At 51.2% G+C, this 24,319-nt stretch overlaps 1 long non-coding RNA gene and 1 pseudogene across 1 annotated transcript; both read left to right on the top strand.

Annotated features, from left to right (window-relative positions):
- The first annotated feature begins 4,871 nt into the window (after positions 1 to 4,871).
- Positions 4,872 to 4,990, top strand: LOC134936020 (5S ribosomal RNA; annotated as a pseudogene).
- Positions 4,991 to 22,624: 17,634 nt separating this feature from the next.
- On the top strand, positions 22,625 to 23,717 carry LOC135070796 (uncharacterized). The gene is made up of 3 exons (XR_010256999.1): positions 22,625 to 22,868; positions 23,156 to 23,288; positions 23,576 to 23,717. It is a non-coding gene; the product is annotated as an uncharacterized LOC135070796 (long non-coding RNA).
- The last annotated feature ends 602 nt before the right edge of the window (positions 23,718 to 24,319 follow it).

Here is a 24,319-nt window from a genome sequence, read left to right as displayed (position 1 = left end):
AATAAAATTGTCGGAGGAGAAGCGTAAACTTGCCAATATGCCATTTACCACACGGAGTGGCAAGGAACGGCTGAGGCCCTGGCCTATGTTCATGGCTAGTGGTTCAGCTTCACATGAGGATGGAAGCACTCAGCCTCTCGCTAGAAAAATGAAAAGACTCAAGCTGGCAAAAGCAGCACAGCAAAGAACTGTGCATTCTTCGAAATCCCAAATCCGAATTCCGAGCCCACCCGCTGGCGGTGATGCAGGGCAGTCTGGAGCGACTGCTGATGCTGACATCTGGTCCGGACTGAAGGACCTGACAACCATTACGGACATGTCGTCTACTGTCACTGCATATGATTCTCTCACCATTGATAGAATGGTGGAGGATTATATGAGTGACCGCATCCAAGTAGGCACGTCACACAGTCCGTACTTATACTGGCAGGAAAAAGAGGCAATTTGGAGGCCCTTGCACAAACTGGCTTTATTCTACCTAAGTTGCCCTCCCACAAGTGTGTACTCCGAAAGAGTGTTTAGTGCCGCCGCTCACCTTGTCAGCAATCGGCGTACGAGGTTACATCCAGAAAATGTGGAGAAGATGATGTTCATTAAAATGAATTATAATCAATTCCTCCGCGGAGACATTGACCAGCAGCAATTGCCTCCACAAAGTACACAGGGAGCTGACATGGTGGATTCCAGTGGGGACGAATTGATAATCTGTGAGGAGGGGGATGTACACGGTGATATATCGGAGGATGATGATGAGGTGGACATCTTGCCTCTGTAGAGCCAGTTTGTGCAAGGAGAGATTAATTGCTTCTTTTTTGGTGGGGGTCCAAACCAACCCGTCATTTCAGTCACAGTCGTGTGGCAGACCCTGTCACTGAAATGATGGGTTGGTTAAAGTGTGCATGTCCTGTTTTGTTTATACAACATAAGGGTGGGTGGGAAGGGCCCAAGGACAATTCCATCTTGCACCTCTTTTTTCTTTTATTTTTCTTTGCGTCATGTGCTGTTTGGGGAGGGTTTTTTGGAAGGGACATCCTGCGTGACACTGCAGTGCCACTCCTAGATGGGCCCGGTGTTTGTGTCGGCCACTAGGGTCGCTTATCTTTCTCACACAGTCAGCTACCTCATTGCGCCTCTTTTTTTCTTTGCGTCATGTGCTGTTTGGGGAGGGTTTTTTGGAAGGGACATCCTGCGTGACACTGCAGTGCCACTCCTAGATGGGCCCGGTGTTTGTGTCGGCCACTAGGGTCGCTTATCTTTCTCACACAGTCAGCTACCTCATTGCGCCTCTTTTTTTCTTTGCGTCATGTGCTGTTTGGGGAGGGTTTTTTGGAAGGGACATCCTGCGTGACACTGCAGTGCCACTCCTAGATGGGCCCGGTGTTTGTGTCGGCCACTAGGGTCGCTTATCTTTCTCACACAGTCAGCTACCTCATTGCGCCTCTTTTTTTCTTTGCGTCATGTGCTGTTTGGGGAGGGTTTTTTGGAAGGGACATCCTGCGTGACACTGCAGTGCCACTCCTAGATGGGCCCGGTGTTTGTGTCGGCCACTAGGGTCGCTTATCTTTCTCACACAGTCAGCTACCTCATTGCGCCTCTTTTTTTCTTTGCGTCATGTGCTGTTTGGGGAGGGTTTTTTGGAAGGGACATCCTGCGTGACACTGCAGTGCCACTCCTAGATGGGCCAGGTGTTTGTGTCGGCCACTAGGGTCGCTAATCTTACTCACACAGCTACCTCATTGCGCCTCTTTTTTTCTTTGCGTCATGTGCTGTTTGGGGAGGGTTTTTTGGAAGGGACATCCTGCGTGACACTGCAGTGCCACTCCTAGATGGGCCCGGTGTTTGTGTCGGCCACTAGGGTCGCTTATCTTTCTCACACAGTCAGCTACCTCATTGCGCCTCTTTTTTTCTTTGCGTCATGTGCTGTTTGGGGAGGGTTTTTTGGAAGGGACATCCTGCGTGACACTGCAGTGCCACTCCTAGATGGGCCCGGTGTTTGTGTCGGCCACTAGGGTCGCTAATCTTACTCACACAGCTACCTCATTGCGCCTCTTTTTTTCTTTGCGTCATGTGCTGTTTGGGGAGGGTTTTTTGGAAGGGACATCCTGCGTGACACTGCAGTGCCACTCCTAGATGGGCCCGGTGTTTGTGTCGGCCACTAGGGTCGCTGAGCTTAGTCATCCAGCGACCTCGGTGCAAATTTTAGGACTAAAAATAATATTGTGAGGTGTAAGGTGTTCAGAATAGACTGAAAATGAGTGTTAATTATGGTTATTGAGGTTAATAATACTATGGGATCAAAATGACCCCCAAATTCAATGTTTTAAGATGTTTTTTAGGGTTTTTTGAAAAAACCACCCGAATCCAAAACACACCCGAATCCGACAAAAAAAATTCGGTGAGGTTTTGCCAAAACGCGGTCGAACCCAAAACACGGCCGCGGAACCGAACCCAAAACCAAAACACAAAACCCGAAAAATTTCAGGCGCTCATCTCTACTGAAAAATCGGTACAAACCCGAAAAAGGGGCGTGGCCGCGGGTAAAGGGGGCGTGGTCACGCCCCTTTTCCTATACTTTCAATGGAAGTTTGAAGAGCCAAAAATCGGTACAGACCATGAAAAAAAGGTACTGTACCTATTAAAAAGGTACAGTTGGAGGGTATGCTATTGTGCGCCGCTGCAGGGGGTGTGACTAGCGTGGTGGGGGTGTGACTACCGATATGGGTGTGTGTTGTGGCTAGCACCATGGAGGGCATTGCTACCCACCTACCTAACTATGGTTTATTTTTGTGCTGCGAGCTAACGTACCGGTATATACGGTATTTGGATTGTGGGAGGAAACCCACGCCAGTATGGGGAGAATATACAAACTCCACGCAGTTAGGGACATGGGTGGTCATTCCGAGTTGTTTGCTCGTTATTTTTTTCTCGCAACGGAGCGATTAGTCGCTAATGCGCATGCGCAATGTCCGCAGTGCGACTGCGCCAAGTAAATTTGCTATGCAGTTAGGTATTTTACTCACGGCATTACGAGGTTTTTTCTTCGTTCTGGTGATCGTAATGTGATTGACAGGAAGTGGGTGTTTCTGGGCGGAAACAGGCCGTTTTATGGGAGTGTGTGAAAAAACGCTGCCGTTTCTGGGAAAAACGCGGGAGTGGCTGGAGAAACGGAGGAGTGTCTGGGCGAACGCTGGGTGTGTTTGTGACTTCAAACCAGGAACGACAAGCACTGAACTGATCGCACTGGCAGAGTAAGTCTCAAGCTACTCAGAAACTGCACAGAGAAGTCTTTTCGCAATATTGCGAATCTTTCGTTCGCTATTTTGATAAGCTAAGATTCACTCCCAGTAGGCGGCGGCTTAGCGTGTGCAAAGCTGCTAAAAGCAGCTTGCGAGCGAACAACTCGGAATGAGGGCCATGGTGGGAATCAAACCCATGACCTTTGTGCTGTAAGGCAGTAAAGCTAACCATCACACCATCCGTAGACCTGTTAGTGGTGGCAGTCCAATCCACATGGAAATTTTTTTCCCCAGAACATTTACAAAAAGGTATCCGATGACTAAACTCATTAATGAGCATCATGTACTACTATGGTTTTTTTCTAATATGCATTTTCAGTTTCTTTTAACATGCCATGTAAAAAAAAAAAAAAAATATGCATTAAAGAATATGGTAAAAACCAGGATACAAAAAACAAAACAAAAACAGACAGAATATAATTTGAAGTTTCCAATTAGCTTAATTAGTCACACCCGCTCCCCACACACACTACATTACCCCTAACCCTGCACCCACTCCCCGTACACACTATACTACCCCTAACCCTGCACCCACTCCCCGTACACTACACTACCCCTAATCCTGCACCCGCTCGCCGTACACACTACACTACCCCTAATCCCGCACCAGCTCCCCATACACACTATACTACCCCTAACCCTGCACCCGCTCCCCGTACACACTACACTACCCCTAATCCTGCACCCGCTCCCCGTATACACTACACTAACCATACACCCTTTCCCCGCACACACTATACTACCGCTAACCCTGCACCCGCTCCCCGTTCACACTATACTACCCCTAACCCTGCACCCGCTCCCCGTACACACTATACTACCCCTAACCCTGCACCCGCTCCCCTTACACACTACACTACCCTTAATCCCGCACCCTCTCCCCATACACACTATACTACCCCTAACCCTGCACCCGCTCCCCGTACACACTACACTACCCCTAATCCTGCACCCGCTCCCCGTACACACTACACTAACCCTACACCCTTTCCCCGCACACACTATACTACCGCTAACCCTGCACCCGCTCCCCGTACACACTATACTACCCCTAACCCTGCACCCGCTCCCCTTACACACTACACTACCCCTAATCCCGCACCCTCTCCCCATACACACTATACTACCCCTAACCCTGCACCCGCTCCCCGTACACACTACACTACCCCTTATCCTGCACCCGCTCCCCGTTCACACTATACTACCCCTAACCCTGCACCCGCTCCCCGTACACACTATACTAACCCTGCACCCGCTCCCCTTACACACTACACTGCCCCTAATCCCGCACCCTCTCCCCATACACACTATACTACCCCTAACCCTGCACCCGCTCCCCGTACACACTACACTACCCCTAATCCTGCACCCGCTCCCCGTACACACTACACTACCCCTAACCCTACACCTTTTCCCCGCACACACTATACTACCGCTAACCCTGCACCCGCTCCCCGCACACACTACACTACCCTTAACCCTGCACCCGCTCCTCGTACACTATACTACCCCTAACCCTGCACCCGCTCCCCGTACACACTATACTAACCCTGCACCCGCTCCCCTTACACACTACACTACTGCCATATTTCAGCAGCAACGCCCAATCTCATCCGACCTTGGAAGCTAAGCGCTGATAAGCCTGATCAGTACCTAGTAGGGTGACCCCTTGGGAATATCAGGTGCAGTAAGATTGTGACCTCTGATCACAAACAGCAGAAGTGTTAGAGCAACTTCTGAACTTACCTATTCCTTATCCAACTTTCCCGCAAACCCTCTATTTATCTACATTTGGCTTTGCCCTTAGGCTTATTTATCAATGCTTTTGTGTATCTTTAATAATCATACTTTTCTCTTAAATGCTTTGTTATCTATAAGGATCTAGCCTTTTAGCAAACAGAATCTCTACCAGGTGATTACCCTTAGTCATTTGACATTTCAATTATGAACCTTTGGTGCCTCTCATCTATTCCCATGAGGTTTTTAGATTAGGTGCTTACCTACAATTATCACTGCGGTGATTATATGTACATATCATTTACCTCTACCCTAATTTTGAATTTTGATTAACTCAGGCACCTTAATAATATTAATCAATTTTTTTGTAATTTTTTATGTTTTTCAGTATATTTTTCACCACAGGTGCCCATAATTTTGTATCAGGCTTATCCTGATTTCTGTCAATACATATGTTTACTTTGTGTTCTTGAACAATTTTTTTGTATCAAACTCCTCATTACTTTTATTCATTACCAATTAAATGTTAAGTTTTAATAAACTTATTTCAAATTTCTAAGCGTGCCCCAACACAGAGTCTTTCTTTTTTCTTCTCTTTGCTTAAACACTACACTACCCCTAACCCTGCACCCACTCCCCGTACACACTATACTACCCTAACCCTGCACCCGCTCCCCTTACACACTACACTACCCCTAATCTCGCACCCGCTGCCCATACACACTATACTAACCCTGCACCCGCTCCCCGTACACACTACACTACCCCGAATCCTGCACCCGCTCCCCGTACCCACTACACTACCCCTAACCCTACACCCTTTCCCCGCACACACTATACTACCGCTAACCCTGCACCCGCTCCCCGTACACACTATACTACCCCTAACCCTGTACCCGTTCCCCGCACACAATACACTACCCCTAATCCGCTCCCCGCACACACTACACTACCCCTAATATCCTGCACCCGCTCCCCGCACATACTATACTAGCGCTAACCCTACACCCGCTCCCCGTACACACTACACTACCCCTAACCCCACACCTGCTCCCCGTACACACTATACTACCGCTAACCCTACACCCGCTCCCCACACACACTATACTACTGCTAACCCTGCACCCGCTCCCCGTACACATTACACTACCCCTAACCCTGCATCCGCTCCCCATACACACACTACCCATAATCCTGCTCCCGCTCCCCGTACACACTACACTACTCCTAACCCTGCACCCACTCCCTCCCTGTACACACTACACTACCCCTAATCCTGCACCCGCTCCCCGTACACACTACACTACCCCTAACCCTGCACCAGCTCCCCGTACACACTACCCCTAACTCTGCACCCGCTCCCCGTACACACTGCACTACACCTAACCCTGCACCAGCTCCCCGTACACACTACCCCTAACTCTGCACCCGCTTCCCACACACACTATACTACTGCTAACCCTGCACCCGCTCCCCGTACACACTATACTACCGCTAACTCTGCACCCGCTCCCCACACACACTATACTACTGCTAACCCTGCACCCGCTCCTCGTACACATTACACTACCCAAAATCCTACTCCCGCTCCCCGTACACACTACACTACCCCTAACCCTACACCTGCTCCCCGTACACACTATACTACCGCTAACCCTACACCCGCTCCCCACACACGCTATACTACTGCTAACCCTGCACCCGCTCCCCGTACACATTACACTACCCCTAACCCTGCATCCGCTCCCCATACACACTACACTACCCATAATCCTGCTCCCGCTCCCCGTACACACTACACTACCCCTAACCCTGCACCCACTCCCTGTACACACTACACTGCCCCTAATCCTGCACCCGCTCCCCGTACACACTACACTAGCCCTAACCCTGCACCACAGCTCCCCGTACACACTACCCCTAACTCTGCACCCGCTTCCCACACACACTATACTACTGCTAACCGTGCCCCCGCTTCCCGTACACACTATACTACCGCTAACTCTGCACCCGCTCCCCACACACACTATACTACTGCTAACCCTGCACCCGCTCCCCGTACACATTACACTACCCCTAACCCTGCATCCGCTCCCCGTACACACTACACTACCCATAATCCTACTCCCGCTCCCCGTACACTACACTACCGCTAACCCTGCACCCGCTCCCCGTACACACAACTCTACCCTTAATCCTGTACCAGCTCCCCGTACACACTACCCCTAACCCTGCACCCGCTCCCCGTACACACTACACCACTCCCTACCCTGCACCTGCTCCCCACACACACTACCCCTAACCCTGCTGGGGGCGTATTAATGAGCAATGGGGGCTTGGTCACCTATGTAATCTGTGAAGGCTGGGTCAGGGTGACAAGGCCGCTAGCAGGACGGTGGCTGTGTCACTAATATACTGTGCACAGTCAGAACCTCACTCCTGCTGCCACCGCCCCCCGCCACTTGCTGTTCAGTACACAGAGCCATAGCAAACAGTCCCCTTGTGTGATATGGCCGCCTATGCGCAGCAGCGCAAAGCCGTATCACAGATTGCGTATCTTTTAATTGTGTCCTACAGGGCTTCCGTAGCCCTGTAGGACACACAGTAAGAGAGCCCACATGGCTGCCGCCGCGCACACTGGACCACCTGTGCCCTTTTGCAATGGAGTAGGCTGCGTCCCGTGGCGATTGCACAGCCCAGGGGGCACCTGGCACTCTGCCCCTCTGGCCAGCCCGCCACTGGACTGGACTGAGGGTTCTAGGTGGGAGAGCATGGAGATGGGTGCAGTGGGCTGTTTGGGGAGGGAAGGCAGGGAGACACTGGGAAGGGGATCAGTAATGGTGGGGACACTGAGCTGGAGAAGGGGCTGAGACTGGATGGGTACACTGACCTGCTGCACCTGCGCATTCACGTTCACAACAGCCTCTTGAGCAGCTCTTCCTGCATCATCTGCCATCCTCGATTACCTCTGGGATCTGTTTCCTGGCAGTGGGTTCGGCTCACCGCACTGCCCACTCCATCTTTTTGTGACTGTGCCAGGACCCATCTTCATAAATGGGTTGACAGCATGGACATTTTGCTGTGAGAGGGTCCAACAACTTGCCCTCTTGTATACAAACAGGGGCTTCTTTACAGTGTGATGCGATGGGTGGGGGGACACCCCTCTTGTATATACAAAGGGGCAATTTGTAGAGGAGCCCTGGATTTACAGGGATTTTCCCCTTTAATCTGCTAGTGCTCTCATGGCAATGCCACGCACCTCCTCCCCCGCACTCTCACTTCCAGACCAAGTGTACCTCGGGACATTCCTCCTCCCGTCCCAGCTACAGAAATAAAACATCCTTACCCTTGGACGCCTGGTACCTGAATAGGTCCCGACATCATGGGCTGCAGCCGCGGATAGCATGTGCCGCTAGGCCACGCCCCCTTGTCATACTCCGCTGCCCTCCCGGTGACTGACAGATGACATCACCGGGAGGCGGAGCTTAAACGCACATCACTAGTACAGTGCAGGAGGGATACAGTGCGGGTGGGATACAATGTGGGATTGATACAGTGTGGGATGGATACAGTGCGGGTAGGACACAGTGTGGGTGGGAAAGAGTGCGGGTGGGATACAGTGTGGGATGGATACAGTGCAGGTAGGACACAGTGTGGGTGGGATACAGTGCAGATGGGATACAGTGAGGGATGGATACAGTGCGGGTGGGATACAGTGCGGGTATGACACAGTATGGGTGGGATACAGTGTGGGGTGGATACAGTGCGGGTCAGATACAGATGCTGTGTGGGACAAAGGGAAGCAATATGTGCTCAGGTCACACCAACTCCCCCGACGCACACATATTCACACCTGATTTAAATTGTAGAGCGTTATGCTATGCGTTGGTGGGCAGAGAGGGGAGGACGTTGGTCTCAGGCAGCGATTGGATAAGATTGCTGCCAGCGGTGAGAGACTGACTGCACTGCACGTCCTGCACTCCTTTTTAAAAACTGGGTCAAAAACTGCCTATCTCTGAATCTCTGATATCACATGCTTGTCTTCTTTTCTAATCTCTCAGAGTATCTTTCTTTACTTTTCTAACATACCTTAATCACCTACCTGTCTGTCTCAGGTGCATTACTGTTCCTCAACTGCACTCCTTCCTTACATTCCACCTTTCACTTTCCCTCCCATGTTACTTCTCTCTCTCTCTCTCTCTCTCTCTCTCTCTCTCTCTCTCTCTCTCTCTCTCTCTCTCTCTCTCTCTCTCTTACCTTTTCCTGCCTCTGCTCAGTAAAGTAGTGTGTTACATGGATGGATGGCAGCAGTGTCGAGTCCTGACCCCGCCCCCTGCACGATGTCATGCAGTGGGTGGGGCTTGCAGTATCAGGAAGTGCTGCACAGCCCACTGAGACCAGGGTTGATGCTAGATCCAAGTGGCCTAAGGGACCTTTTACCCTTGAAACGTCAGAAGGTCCCTTCTCCCACTCCGAAATAGAATCAACCCTGAGACCAGCCATAGCCACCGAGCACCAGCACAGGCTGCAGCATCAGGGATACTGGCTGCACGGGGTGCTGTTACCATACGCTGCCTGATCGGGGTTGAGCTCCGATCACGGCAGCCGGACCAGTGGAGGGGTAAGTGCAGGCCTCTGTGGGGACAACGCTATGCAGCCAGAGTTTTTTTTACTGTTAACACTGGCTGCATTGCATGAGATCCTGTAGGCCTATTTTCAATGGGGGGCCTGGAGCTGCAGCTCCATCCGCCCCATTGTTAATCCGGCCCTGACTATACCCGTGTAATGTAGAAGCATCTGTGTCCGCGCGTTACGTTCACGTTGTCCCCGATACCCATCCTCTCCAGTGACGTGCGGTGAGGTCAATGGCTGGGGAGGCACCAAGTGAAGCCTCATCCTCAGGTCCAGAATATAGGATGGGGGTGAATGGAGTGGGCTCCGGGCCTAATTCTGAGCTGATCGCAGCATCAAATTTGTTAGCAGTTGGGTAAAACCATAGCCCTCATTCCGAGTTGTTCGCTAAGCCGCCGCCTACTGGGAGTGAATCTTAGTATAGTAAAATTGCGAACGAAAGATTAGCAGAATTGCGGATAAACAGTTCTTAGCAGTTTCTGAGTAGCTCCACACTTACTCGGCATCTGCGATCAGTTCAGTCAGTTTCGTTCCTGGTTTGACGTCACAAACACACCCAGCGTTCGCCCAGACACTCCCCCGTTTCTCCAGCCACTCCCGCGTTTTTCCCAGAAACGGTAGCGTTTTTTCACACACACACATAAAACGGCCAGTTTCCGCCCAGAAACACCCACTTCCTGTCAATCACATTACGATCACCAGAACGAAGAAAAAACCTCGTAATGCCGTGAGTAAAATTCCTAACTGCATAGCAAATTTACTTGGCGCAGTCGCAGTGCGAACATTGCGCATGCGCAATCAGCGGAAAATCGCTGCGATGCGAAGAAAATTACCCAGCGAACAACTCGGAATGACCACCCATGTGCACTGCAGGTGGAGCAGATGTAACATGTGCACTGCATGTGGCCAGATGTAACATGTGCAGAGAGAGTTAGATTTGGGTGTGGCGTGTTCAAACTGAAATCTAAATTGCAGTGTAAAAATAAAGCAGTCAGTATTTACCCTGCACAGAAACAATATAACCCACCCAAATCTAACTCTCTCTGCAAATGTTATATCTGCCCCCCCTGCAGTGCACATGGTTTTGCCCAATTGCTAACAAACTTGCTGCTGCGATCAACTCAGAATTACCCCCTCCCAGAGGCCCTCACACATTGGAGTCCGGCTTGCAATCTAAATGGGAAAAAATGCTGCATCGTCTGAGTGGATGCAGTTAATTTCCCGAACGATGGGATCCCGTCGGTCGAAATACCGACACTGGAATCCCAACAGCAGGGGAAATGCTGTTGAAATCCCGACCAAAGGCCTGTATTCTTACGTGGGTGGTGGTCCACGCCACCACCTGAGGGGGAATATAATAGTGTGGCGAGCAAAGCAAAGCTCGCCACCGGGCCCAAAGCACAGCGAACCCGCAAGGGGATCACCACGCGCAGCTGCACTTGGCTCTGCCCCCAGTGGGAGGACGGGGGACCAGGGGCAAATGCAGGATTTTAAAAGGGGGGTTTCCATACTACCGGCACTGAAACCTCCTTCATGATCGCCCCGGTGCCTTCTCGTGCTGGATGCAAATGTAAAAGTTGGTAGAAAGGCGGCACTCAATAGGGACAGGAACAGCAGCGGAAAATTAAGAGACTAAGCCCTTAGATCAAGTTAACGTTTCAGTTGTATTTAACTTTCGGGGTTCTGACTAAAGTTAAACACAACTGAAACGTTAACTTGATCTAAGGGCTTAGTCTCTTCATTTTCCGCTGCTGTTCCTGTCCCTATTGAGTGCAGCCTTTCTACCAACTTGTATATATATATATATATATATATATGAGCAACAGAGAGAGAGCACACAGAACCAGAGCAGGGGGCAAAGAGAGAGAGAGAGAGAGAGAGAGAGAGAGAGAGAGATGGGAAGGGAGAAAGATAGCTGTGGGGAGGGAGAGAGAGAGACATGGAAAGGGAGAAAGAGAAAAAGAGACATCGGGGGAGGGAGACACATGGGAAGGGAGGAAGAGAAAGAAAGACATAGGGAGGGAGAGAGATACATGGTGAGAGAGTGAGATAGAAACACATGACAAGAGAGAGGAATTACGAGAGGGAGAGACAGTGAAAGAGAGAGACATGGCGAGAGTGAGAGAGACATGGCGAGAGAGAGAGACATGGCGAGAGTGAGAGAAACATGGCGAGAGAGAGACATGGCGAGAGTGAGAGAGACATGGCGAGAGTGAGAGAGACATGGCAAGAGTGAGAGAGACATGGTGAGAGCGAGAGTAGACATAGCGAGAGAGACATAGCAAGAGAGAGAGAGACATGGCGAGAGCGACATGGTAAGAGAGAGAGACATGGTGAGAGAGACAGGTTTATCAGCAGCAGAAAGACTGAGCACTCAGAGCTGTGAGATGCAGGGGAGAGCAGATACCTGGTGGTCTCTGTGTGGAGGGCGAGACGTTTCTCCTGCTAGACGCCCAGGCATGTGCCACAGCTTGGATGGGGTCCCGGCCGAGTCACCCATGTGCAGACAGCAATCCATCGGGGATGGTGGGCAAAGACCGGGTGGTCGAGTCACCTAACTGTAGGAGGCACAGTCCGTGGAGGAAGGGGGGGCAGTCCGGGGGGGGGGAGATCCTGTGCAGGATGGTGTGGGTGGAGCCTGCACGCATGTTGGTGCTAGTATTATAATAATTAACATATGCATCTGGGTGCTGGTGGGGTTTTGGGACTAGAACCCAGATGCATAAAGAGAGGCGTCTGTTATTTTATTTTACAGCAGACGCCTGTCCTCCTCATTTGCTTCGTACAGGGGGAATAAAAATGAAGAGAGGCGTCTGTTATAAAATAAAATACTAACTGGTGGCTAACACAACCTCACCCCCACCCATAAAGAAGCATCATATTTAGCAAGGGCACCATCAAACCAGTGACGTGCGGTGAGGTCACTGGTTGGGGAGGCACTGGCAGCTAAGAAGCCCTCCCCCTCCCCCACCTGAAAAAAAAAAAGTGTGGTCCCCCAACACACCAGTAAAACCAGCACTAGGCAGAACCAGCTAGGGGGAGTAATGCCATAGCAGGGGAGACACTCAGTGTGGGGTCCCCCTGCCATTACATTAATCTGCCCCCCAGCCAGTCAGCCCAGGGTTGGAATTACTCGGAAAGTGGGAACCCCAAAAAATAAAAATGGGGTCCCCCCTCCCGAGCAGTAACCAGCACTGGGCTGATAGCCCAGTGCTATGCCCCGCACCCCTGGTGGCGGTGGGTGCGGGGTTCATTGTGTGTTAATATTGTTCTTTACAGGTGGCCTACAGGTCCCAGCAAGCCTGCCCCAGCATGCTGGCACTTGGAGAACCACAAGTGCCAGCATGCCCGGACACAAAGGGCCTGCTGGCACCTGTAGTCCACCTGCAAAGAATAGTAATATTGTTCTTTACAGGTAGCCTACAGGTCCCAGCAAGCCTGCCCCAGCATGCTGGCACTTGGAGAACCACAAGTGCCAGCATGCCCGGACATAAAGTGCCCGCTGGCACCTGTAGTCCACCTGTAAAGAAAATATTAAAATAAAAACACCACACTATCTTGAAAATAAACTTTATTAAACTGGGTCTTCACCTGGGGGCGGCGGCCTTTAAGCTCTTTTGCGTGGCCGCCGCCTTCCCAGGGCTTCCGGCGTCTTCACCTGGGGGGGCGCCACCCCCCCAGGGCTTCCAGCGTCTTCACCTGGTGGGCGGCGGCTGCTAAGCTCTTTTGCATAGCCGCCGCCCAGCCAGGACTTCCGGCGTCTTCATTCTTCAGGAGCTCTTCACTGCTCCTCCTCCGCCGTCGGACTGACTCTCCTCCGCCTCGCGCTGACTTATATAAGTCAGCCGGCGGGGGCGAGGCGATGACGCGGCGAGCCGTGATTGGCTCGCAGCGGCCATCTTGAATTTCAAAAATGACGCTGAGGCGCCATTTTTGAAACTGGAACCGCTCCGCTGCCAAACTCTGCAGAATAAAGGTAATTTCCGCCGCCGCACCACCGCCGCAACACGCACCGCCGACGCTCGCTCCACCACCGCATCCCGCCGCCCGCACCATCGCCGCATCCCGCCGCCCGCACCTCCTCCCCCGCGTCGCCCACACAGTGATTGACAGCGGATCCAGGGACGGATCCGCTGGCCAATCACTGTGGCCTCACTGACAGGGACGTGCTTTCATAGGTTGAAAGCACGTCCCTGTATGAAAGCGGCACCACTAATGGTGCCGCTTTCCCAAATATTTTCAATGGGCTTTTACAGCCCAAGGCTAGTCCCCGCCCGTGCCCGCCCCCCGCTCCCCATACTTTCCGCAGTGACAACGGGAGGCACCACGATCGGTGCCTCCCAAATACATAGAGAGGGGAGAAATGTAAAGAATAATATAAAGAAGATACATATGACACAGAATATGTGTCATATGCATCTTCTTAGTATTATCTTAATCATTATGACAGGGGAGGCACTGCCTCCCCTGCCTCCCCTGACTGCACGTCCCTGCATCAAACCCCCCCCCCCCCCACCCCCTGCACTCACGCAGGTCAAGGAGCACAATATTATTATAACTGAACACCTGAATACCGCCACCCGCTCGCCCCTGGGGATATACTGCTGCAGGGCTGTGGGGAGTGAAGACAGTGCCGGCGCAGCTACCATCCACATTTCACCCCTCACGCCGCGGCCGCACCATGAGAGCCAACTGAGAGGAGCTGCTCCCCCTACATGGCAGCAGCAAGCCTCTCGCTTTCAGTGCTGTGTAACGGAGGCGGCTGCTGCGGCGAACGTACTAAATTACACTGGCTGCAGCTACTGTCGGGCTTCCCGGCCACCAGCAGCAGCGAGGGGAGGTAGAAGAAGTGCCGTAATTATTTTCATCCGTCTTGTCCCTCCGCTGCCTATGGGTGATTGGACCAGCGGATCCAGCACTGGATCCGCTGTCCAATCACATCTGCCTCGCTGACAGGGCATGGTGCCCCTGTCATCGAGGCACTTATACTAGTGCCGCTTTCCCTGCTATTTTCAATGGGCTTTTTCAGCCCAGAGTTTAGCCCCGCCCCCCGCTCTATCCCCGTTCCCAGTATCTACGGGAGGCACTGCTATCGGTGCCTCCCAATCTAATTAAATTTATTAAAATAATTAGAATAATTTAAAGAAGATACTTAGGACACAGAATATGTGTCATAAGTATCTTCTTTATATTATTCTAATCATTTATGCATGCTTGCCTACTTTTGAAAAAGCATTTCAGGGAGATTGTGAAAGTAACAACTAAAAGCGCCGACGCGTACTGCTACATCGGAGAGGCGTGTTATGAAAATGACTTACATCCAAATGTGAATGAGGCCCAAACTTAGTAATATATATTTGTTGAAGAAAAGACACTGATACTTTGCAGGATTTGTTTGTGTATTGTGTTTTACAAGAGGTTCCATATACTGAAAGACCCCTTTCACATCGCACAAATAACCCGGTACCGACACGGCATATTGCCGTGTCGAACCGGGTCAGTGTGCGATGTGAAAGCACACTGGGTGATTTAGCGGGTCGCCTGACCCGGTAAATCAACCCAGTAAAAAAGAAGGGTTTTACCCGGGTTGATTACCGGGTCAGGTGCGGTGTGAATGAGAGCCGTGTCGATGCGACACGGTTCCCATTCACAAGATAGGGAGAGGCGGCGCTGGAGATGAGCTCATCTCCCGACGCCGCCTCCACCCCCGCCCCTGCTGCTGCTGCGGCCTCCGTTGTCATGGCAACCGACCCGGTATATTGCCGGGTCGGGAAGCCTGCAACGGAGCGCAAATGCCGGATCCCACCCGGTAAGTACACATTTGCGGTGTGAATGCAGCATAAGTGGCCACAAGAAACCTTATTTAAAATGCATGTAGCCATAGGGATCTGTGCCTTATAACCAATGCAGGGAAACGGCACTGATGAATCCATTTGAATGTATTTATCTCTGATTTCTTTTTCCCCCCCAAGAATGTAACAGCTACATAATGTGGATAAGGTATAATCAGGGAGATTGCTGGACTATTCAGGGAGTCAGGGAGATTGCTGCTGTTTCAGGGAGTCTCCTGCAGAATGAGGGAGGGTAGGCAACTGTGCATTTATGGCAGGGGAGGCACTACCTCCCCTGACTGCACGTCCCTGATCCTCTCTCATATTAGCCTCAGGGCTTGCTGCGTCATTCCTGAATAGCTATTGCCATTTGGTTTTGCTTTGCAGCAATGATGTTTTAATTCCTGTCATTGTAGGCTGTTATCACTGAGATCACTGGCGTATCTATATTAGGTGCAGTGGGTCAGTGCAGGGCCGGATTAACAATGGGGCGGATGGAGCTGCAGCTCCAGGCCCCCTCTTCAAAATAGGCCCACAGGATCCCCTGCAGATGGAAACAGGAAAAAAATGTTTTCCTGTTCAGTAGCCGTCTGATGTCCCGCCCCCTTGAGATAAGGCACAAGCGCCGGCCAGCGTGCAAGACAGCAGCAGCTAGCAGCGGACTTGCCTGCCTGGAAGTCGGGTGACTTTCTCTGCCGAGGCCGGCTCCTGCTGCTTGCTGAATGTTAGGATTTTTCCTCTCAAAGGGGCGTGGTCACGGACCCGTGATTAGGCCACGCCCCCGACTGTGCCTGGTCTGTCTTTATGCACCCCTGCTTTCTTCTTCTGTGTCCCGCTTGCTCAGTAACGGGGTGGGTTGGGGGCGAGCAGTGTGTGTGTGTGCATACGTAGTATGGTGCCTGGAGGGGGTAGGCTGGCTTTGTGTGTATGGGGAGGGGGGAACAGGCTGTGTGTGTGTAGGGACGGGGGGGGGGGGGGGCAAGCTGTGTATGTGTGTGTGTGTAGGGACTGGGGAGGGGGACAGGCTGTGTATGTGTAGGGACTGGGGGGGGGGGTGAACAGAGTGTGTGTAGGGACTGGGGGGAACAGACTGTGTGTGTGTGTGTGTGTGTGTGTGTGTGTGTGTGTGTGTGTGTGTGTGTGTAGGGACTGGGGGAACAGGCTGTGTGTGTGTGTGTAGGGACTGGGGGAACAGGGTGTGTGTGTGTGTGTGTGTGTGTGTGTGTGTGTGTGTGTGTGTGTGTGTGTGTGTGTGTGTGTGTGTGTGTGTGTAGGGACTGGGGGGGAGGAACAGGCAGTGTATGTGTGTGTGTGTGTAGGGACTGGGGGGGACTGTGTGTGTATAGGGACTGGGGGAACATGTGTGTGTGTGTGTGTGTGTGTGTGTGTGTGTGTGTGTGTGTGTGTGTGTGTGTGTGTGTGTGTGTGTGTGTAGGGACTGGGGGGGAGGAACAGGCAGTGTATGTGTGTGTGTAGGGACTGGGGGGGACTGTGTGTGTATAGGGACTGGGGGGAACAGGCTGTGTATGTGTGTGTAGGGACGACAGGCTGTGTATGTGTGTGTGTGTGTGTGTGTGTGTGTGTGTGTGTGTGTGTGTGTGTGTGTATAGGGACTGGGGGGGGCAGGCTGTGTGTGTGTGTGTGTGTGTGTGTGTGTGTGTGTGTGTGTGTGTGTGTGTGTGTGTGTGTGTGTAGGGACTGGGGGGGAACAGGCTGTGTGTGTGTGTGTGTGTGTGTGTGTGTGTGTGTGTGTGTGTGTGTGTGTGTGTAGGGACTGGGGGGGAACAGGCTGTGTGTGTGTGTGTGTGTGTGTGTGTGTGTGTGTGTGTGTGTGTGTGTGTGTGTGTGTGTGTAGGGACTGGGGGGGAGGCAGGCTGCGTGTGTGTGTGTGTGTGTGTGTAGGGACTGGGGGGGGGGACAGGCTGTGTGTGTGTGTGTGTGTGTGTGTGTGTGTGTGTGTGTGTGTGTGTGTGTGTGTGTGTGTGTGTGTGTGTGTGTGTAGGGCATAGGTGCCGATTCCGTGGATGCTCGGGCCCGGTAGCACCCACGGAAAATGATGAGCATCCAGTGCCGGCGCTCAGGGCAGCAGGCCCAGGGCACCGTACCGCACGGACAGCACAGCGGCAGCAGCACACTACAGCCCTGGGAGCTGCCTGTATTCCCGGATGTGGCTCCCAATCCCCACTGCCCTGGAGCAAAGGTGACAGAGAATAGGCACGGACCAGTTAACATCCTAGGTGCGGATTGGCCAAGGCTCCTCACTGGGAAGATTTTGGCATTTGGCCCCGTCCCCCTGTTTGATCACTCTCGTTAGATGGACATTTACTACCTGCCGTCGGCTCTGCACCTCCTGCTATGGGATGGGAAACTGGAGGAAAATCCTGTAAATCTTCTGGGGGTATGTCTCAGCCGTTTACTAGGTACTGTGTAAGCAGTTGTGGGGTGCCATGTTGACTATGTTTATACAAATATGGGTTTTGTTATTAATGTGTACAGTCTTTTGTTGCAAGGCATATGTGAGACCCATAGTTGTTCTTGTTTAATTTTTCATTTCAATTTACCCTCCCTCTAAGCGTCCCTCCCTCTTAGCGTCCCTGCCCTCACCCTCCCTCCAACTCCCCCTCAGCGTCCCTGCCCTCACCCTTCCTATAACTCTCCCTCAGCGTCCCTGCCCTCACCTTCCTTGTAAGTCCCCCTTCAGAGCCCCTGCCCTCAGCCTCCCTCTAACTCCCCCTCAGCGTCCCTGCCCTCACCCTCCCTCCAACTCCCCCTCAGCGTCCCTGCACTCACCCTCCCTCCAACTCCCCCTCAGCGTCCCTGCACTCACCCTCCCTCCAACTCATCCTCAGCGTCCCTGCCCTCACCCTCCTTGTAACTCTCTCTCAGCGTTCCTGCCTTCACCCTCCCTGTAAGTCCCCATTCAGAGCCCCTGCCCTCAGCCTCCCTCTAACTCCCCCTCATCGTCACTGCCCTCACACTCAGCCGAAGAGGGGGGGGGGGGTTGATTTTGCCGGGTGTTGGATGTTGGATGCCACGCTTCAAGGTGCTGGCGCCGCTGTTTGTCATAGTGTGATAGGCGCAGCGGCAGCCGACAGAAACAGAGCAAGGAGAGCGCCTCTCCCATCCGGCGCCTCCCTGCTTTTGCAGACCCTGCTGAGCGGCTTGCACCAGGCCTGACAGCGTGTATATATAGGGGGTCATTCCGAGTTGTTCGCTCGCAAGCGGATTTTAGCAGATTTGCTCATGCTAAGCCGCCGCCTACTGGGAGTGAATCTTAGCATCTTAAAATTGCGAACGATGTATTCGCAATATTGCAATTACACACCTCGTAACAGTTTCTGAGTAGCTCCAGACTTACTCGGCATCTGCGATCATTTCACTGCTTGTCGTTCCTGGTTTGACGTCACAAACACACCCAGCGTTCGCCCAGACACTCCCCCGTTTCTCCGGCCACTCCTGCGTTTTTTCCGGAAATGGTAGCGTTTTTTCCCACACGCCCATAAAACGGCCTGTTTCCGCCCGGTAACACCCATTTCCTGTCAATCACATTACGATCGCCAGAACGATGAAAATGCCGTGAGTAAAAATCCTAACTGCATAGCAAATTTACTTGGCGCAGTCGCAGTGCGGACATTGCGCATGCGCATTAAGTGGAAAATCGCTGCGATGCGAAGATTTTTACCGAGCGAACAACTCGGAATGACCCCCATAGATAGATATAGATAGATATAGAGTGAGAGAGAGAGAAGAAAGAATGGAAGTGTACTACCACCAGAAAAATGTATAACCTGCATCACATGCTGTAGTAAAGGCTAGGGCATGGGTTTTCAACCTGCGGCCCTCCGGGTGCTGTGAAACTACACATCCCAGCATGCCCTGCCACAGTTTTGCTATTAAGGCATGCTAAAACTGAGGCAGGGCATGCTGGGATGTATAGTTCCACAGCAGCTGGAGGGCCGCAGGTTGAAGACCCATGGGCTAGGGTGTGGATCATAGGGTCGACCACACTTATATTGACCACTATTAGTAGACAGCGACTAGGTCGACACCCGAAATAGGTAGACGCGGTCATTAGGTCGACATGGAAAAAGGTCGACATGAGTTTTAATTAAAAAATTGCTATCGTTTTCTTCGTAAAGTGACCGGGAACCCCAGTTAGTGCACCGTGTCCCCTCGCATGGCTGACAAGGTGCCTCGCTCAGCTACCGCACGGGTTACTATTCCCAGTCGTAGTCCACGTGGATCGTAACATATGAAAAAGTTTAAAAAATAATTTAAAAAAACCCTCATGTCGACCTTTATCCATGTCGACCTAGTGACCATGTCGACCGAATGCACGTCGACCTAATTACTGTCAACCTAAGTGTGGCTGACGTACAGACCGGATACCGAAGGCTATGAATTATATATTCACCTAAAGTGTCAATGCTTTGATGCCGTTCTGGAACAATTTCAAGACCACCAACAATCACACAAGCCGCTCACAAAGCAGAAAGTACCGGCATTTACTTGTCGGCTTGAGATCGGCTGCACTAATTATCGGCAGTCTTGAAAATGGTCCGGAAGGGGACTGAAACATTGATGCCGACATTGTGAACATGTCAATATTCTGCAGAAGCTGACATAGTCCATGCTGACATTTCAAAAATGTTGACATCATAACTTCTGACATTGGAATTGTTGACATGCTGACTGCATCCCATAAATACAATACCACACTTTAGTGCACAAATCATTATACACAACACAGCTGCAGTGATGCGTCGCAACCAAAATGTTGCCTTTAAAATTAAAACGTGCCATACTCTGTAATCAGCAAATGTTATTCCGCGCCTCTGCTTACCTGCTACAGCACGCAGACACTAGGGGCATTTACTAAAGGTTCTAACAATGAAAAGTGGTGATGTTGCCCATAGCAACCAATCAGATTCTGACTATCATTTATCTGGGATGCATTAGAGAAACGATAGACAGAATTTGAATGGTTACTATGGGCAACATCACCAATTTTCATTTTTAGAACCTTTAGTAAATGAACCACTAGGACCCAGGATGGCTTTGACTCAGGCAAAGAACAATGGTGGTCATTCCAAGTTGTTTGCTAGCTGTTTTCGGTCGCAGCGCAGCGTTTAGTCAAAAAAGCGGCACTTCTGCTCATGTGTAAGTGCCGCAATGCGCATGTGCGACGTACTTTCACAACAGCCGATGTAGTTTCACACAAGGTCTAGCGACGCTTTTCAGTCGCACTACTGACCGCAGAGTGATTGACAGGAAGTGGGTGTTTCTGGGTGGTAACTGGGTGGTGTCTGACTGTTTTCGGGGAGTGTGTGGAAAAACGCAGGCGTGTCAGATACAAACGTAGGCGTGCCTGGGGTAACGCAGGCGTGGCTGGGCATACGCAGGGCGTGTTCGTGACGTCAAAACAGGAACTAAATAGTCTGAAGTGATCGCAAGCGCTGAGTAGGTCTGGAGCTGCTCAGAAACTGCACAATCTTTTTTTGTTGCTGCTCTGCGATCCTTTCGTTCGCACTTCTGCTAAGCTAATATACACTCCCAGAGGGCGGCGGCTTAGCATTTGCACGGCTGCTAAAAACTGCTAGCGAGCTAACAACTCGGAATGAGGGCCAATGTGTGGCGGGCCCTGCATGAGTCACAAACCCACTGTTGCTGGTCACAACCCCTGCGGCGGTACACAATAGGCCCTTCATAAATTTCAGCTCCAGGCCCATGTGGTCCTTAATCTGGCACTGGGTCAGTGCACACGGGCACCTGAGTCCAGAGGGGGCCAACACCACTATAAACACTTTTTTAATACTTACCCATACCCTCCAACTGTACCTTTTTGGCAAGTGCAGTACCTTTTTTATGGTCTGTACCGATTTTTGGCTCTTCAAACTTCCACACTATCAAATTCTTAAAGTGCCCATGGCTCCTAGTGGACACGTCTATAGCCCATGGTACTAAATGGACCCCAGTATCCTCTAGGACGTAAGAGAAATAATTAGCTCCACCTGTGGATCTTTTAAAATGGGCCAGTGAGTAATGAATACACCTGTGCTCCTGCTGGGTGACCTGGAAAACATGAACCGAGTTTGGAATCCACTGGTTTATCCACTCGCTACAAAATTTGTTACAGCAGAAACAATGAACAATTGTAATTACAATACAGAAGATTATCTATAAGGAACATTATTCTGAGGTTATTTCTATTAAGGTTTATGGTGTTTTGTTTTTTCTCATACGTCCTAGAGGATGCTGGGGATGCTTCAAGAACCATGGGGTATAGACGGGATCCGCAGGATACATGGGCACTTTAAGACTTTAAAAGGGGTGTGAACTGGCTCCTCCCTCTATGCCCCTCCTCCAGACTCCAGTTTGATTCTGTGCCCAGTGAGACTGGATGCACACTGAGGAGCTCTCCAGAGTTTCTCAGAAAAAAAGACTTTTTGTTAGGTTTATTATTTTCAGGGAGACCTGCTGGCAACAGGCTCCCTGCATCGTGGGACTGAGGGGAGAGAAGCAGACCTACTTCTGTGAGTTTAAGGGCTCTGCTTCTTAGGCTACTGGACACCATTAGCTCCAGAGGGTCTGATCGCTAGGTACGCCTAGATGCTCGTTCCCGAAGCCGCGCCGTCACCCCCCTTGCAGAGCCAGAAGTCAGAAGCCGGGTGAGTAGAAGAAGATCAGAAGACTTCAGTGACGGCAGAAGATTTCAGTGACGGCTTTTGAGGTACCCATACAAAACGGCACTGCAGGGTGCAGGGCGCAGGAAGGGCGCCCTGGGCAGCATAAAACCTCAGTAGCAACTGGCATAACAGCATACAATGCCTGGGCACTAAATACAGACCCCTGCCAGTATAAATATATAAAAATAAGCGGGACGGAAGCGCCCCATTAAGGCGGCGTGGCTTAGCCCTCACAGCTCTGACCAGCGCCATTTTCTCTTCACAGCTGCAGAGACGCTGAACCACCCTCACAACCCCCCTCAGGTGAGATGTATTGCCCAAAACTCCCTCTTGACCAAGTAACCCCGGCATGTCCAAAGTGCATCCCTCTGGCATTTGCAAAACTGCACATCCAATCATGCCCTGACAGCAATGCTTACGCTGCATCAGGGAATGTTTGGATGTGTAGTTTCTCAAGTGCCGGAGGGTTGCATTTGGGACAAAGGCTGATGTAACCTGCTTGTACCTTGTCTTTGGATGACACAAATACCCGGAACCTCATACTATTCTCTTCCACAGGTCTTGCGGAGTATCCTTCCCAAGTTGCGTGGATGTGAAGGGACACGACAGTTCCCCTGATGTACCATGGGCGACCTACTTGTGATGTGGACCTGAACCTCCGCCATGTAGCAGACAACCCCCCTCAGGTGAGATGTATTGCCCAAAACTCCCTCTTGACCAAGTAACCCCGGCATGTCCAAAGTGCATCCCTCCGGCATTTGCAAAACTGCACATCCAATCATGCCCTGACAGCAATGCTTACGCTGTGTCAGGGAATGTTTGGATGTGTAGTTTCTCAAGTGCCGGAGGGCTGCATTTGGGACAAAGGCCGCTGTAACCTGCTTGTGTCAAAGTGTTGCTTGTACCTTGTCTTTTCCATAGAAGGGTGACACTATTACCAATAGCTGGAACCTCATACTATTCTCTTCCACAGATCTTGCGGCGTATCCTTCCCAAATGGTGTGGATGTGAAGAGACATGACAGTTCCCCTGATGTACCAAGGCATGGGCGACCTACTTGTGATGTGGACCAGAACCTCCGACATTTAGCAGACAAACCCCCTCAGGTGAGATGTATTGCCCAAAACTCCCTCTTGACCAAGTAACCCCGGCATGTCCAAAGTGCATCCCTCCGGCATTTGCAAAACTGCACATCCAATCATGCCCTGACACCGATGCTTACGCTGCGTCAGGGAATGTTTGGATGTGTAGTTTCTCAAGTGTCGGAGGGCTGCATTTGGGACAAAGGCCGCTGTAACCTGCTTGTGTCAAAGTGTTGCTTGTACCTTGTCTTTTCCATAGAAGGGTGACACTATTACCAATAGCTGGAACCTCATACTATTCTCTTCCACAGGTCTTGCGGAGTATCCTTCCCAAGTTGCTTGAATCATCATGGATGAAAAGGGACACGACAGTTCTCCTGCTGTACCATGGGCGACCTAACACAATACCACTGCATCTCATATATTACATTTTATTTACTAATAATTTAAAGAAAAACCACACAAAACTTCTCATTTTAAAAATTTATTGAAGAAATATAATTGTATTTTATTTTGGAATAAAAAATGAAATGTAATAAAACAAAAAAAGTAGTGTTTGTTCTTCTTTACATTCTTTTCTTGTGTAGATATCTGTGGGGGAAAAAATCCATATTAAGTAAAGACACTAATGATGTCATGTTCATTCCTTTCCCAAGAACATTTGTGGAACCACACAATCCAGCATGACCCATTGATGGGCTGTGTGGTTCCACAAGGGCAGGCGGTCCAAAGTGGAATAGTGGTGTCAGTGGTCAGCACTTTGACACGCCTGCACTTGTGGAACCACACAGCCCAGCATGACCCATTGCTGGGCTGTGTGGTTCCACAAGGGCAGGCGGTCCAAAGTGGAATAGTGGTGTCAGTGGTCAGCACTTTGACACGCCTGCACTTGTGGAACCACACAGCCCAGCATGACCCATTGCTGGGCTGTGTGGTTCCACAAGGGAAGGCGGTCCAAAGTGGAATAGTGGTGTCAGTGGTCAGCACTTTGACACGCCTGCACTTGTGGAACCACACAGCCCAGCATGACCCATTGCTGGGCTTTGTGGTTCCAC

Source organism: Pseudophryne corroboree, chromosome 1 (assembly GCF_028390025.1).
Source record: "Pseudophryne corroboree isolate aPseCor3 chromosome 1, aPseCor3.hap2, whole genome shotgun sequence".
NCBI lineage: Eukaryota > Metazoa > Chordata > Amphibia > Anura > Myobatrachidae > Pseudophryne > Pseudophryne corroboree.
Note: the sequence above shows the minus strand (reverse complement) of the source record. Positions and strands in the feature narration are given on the sequence as shown.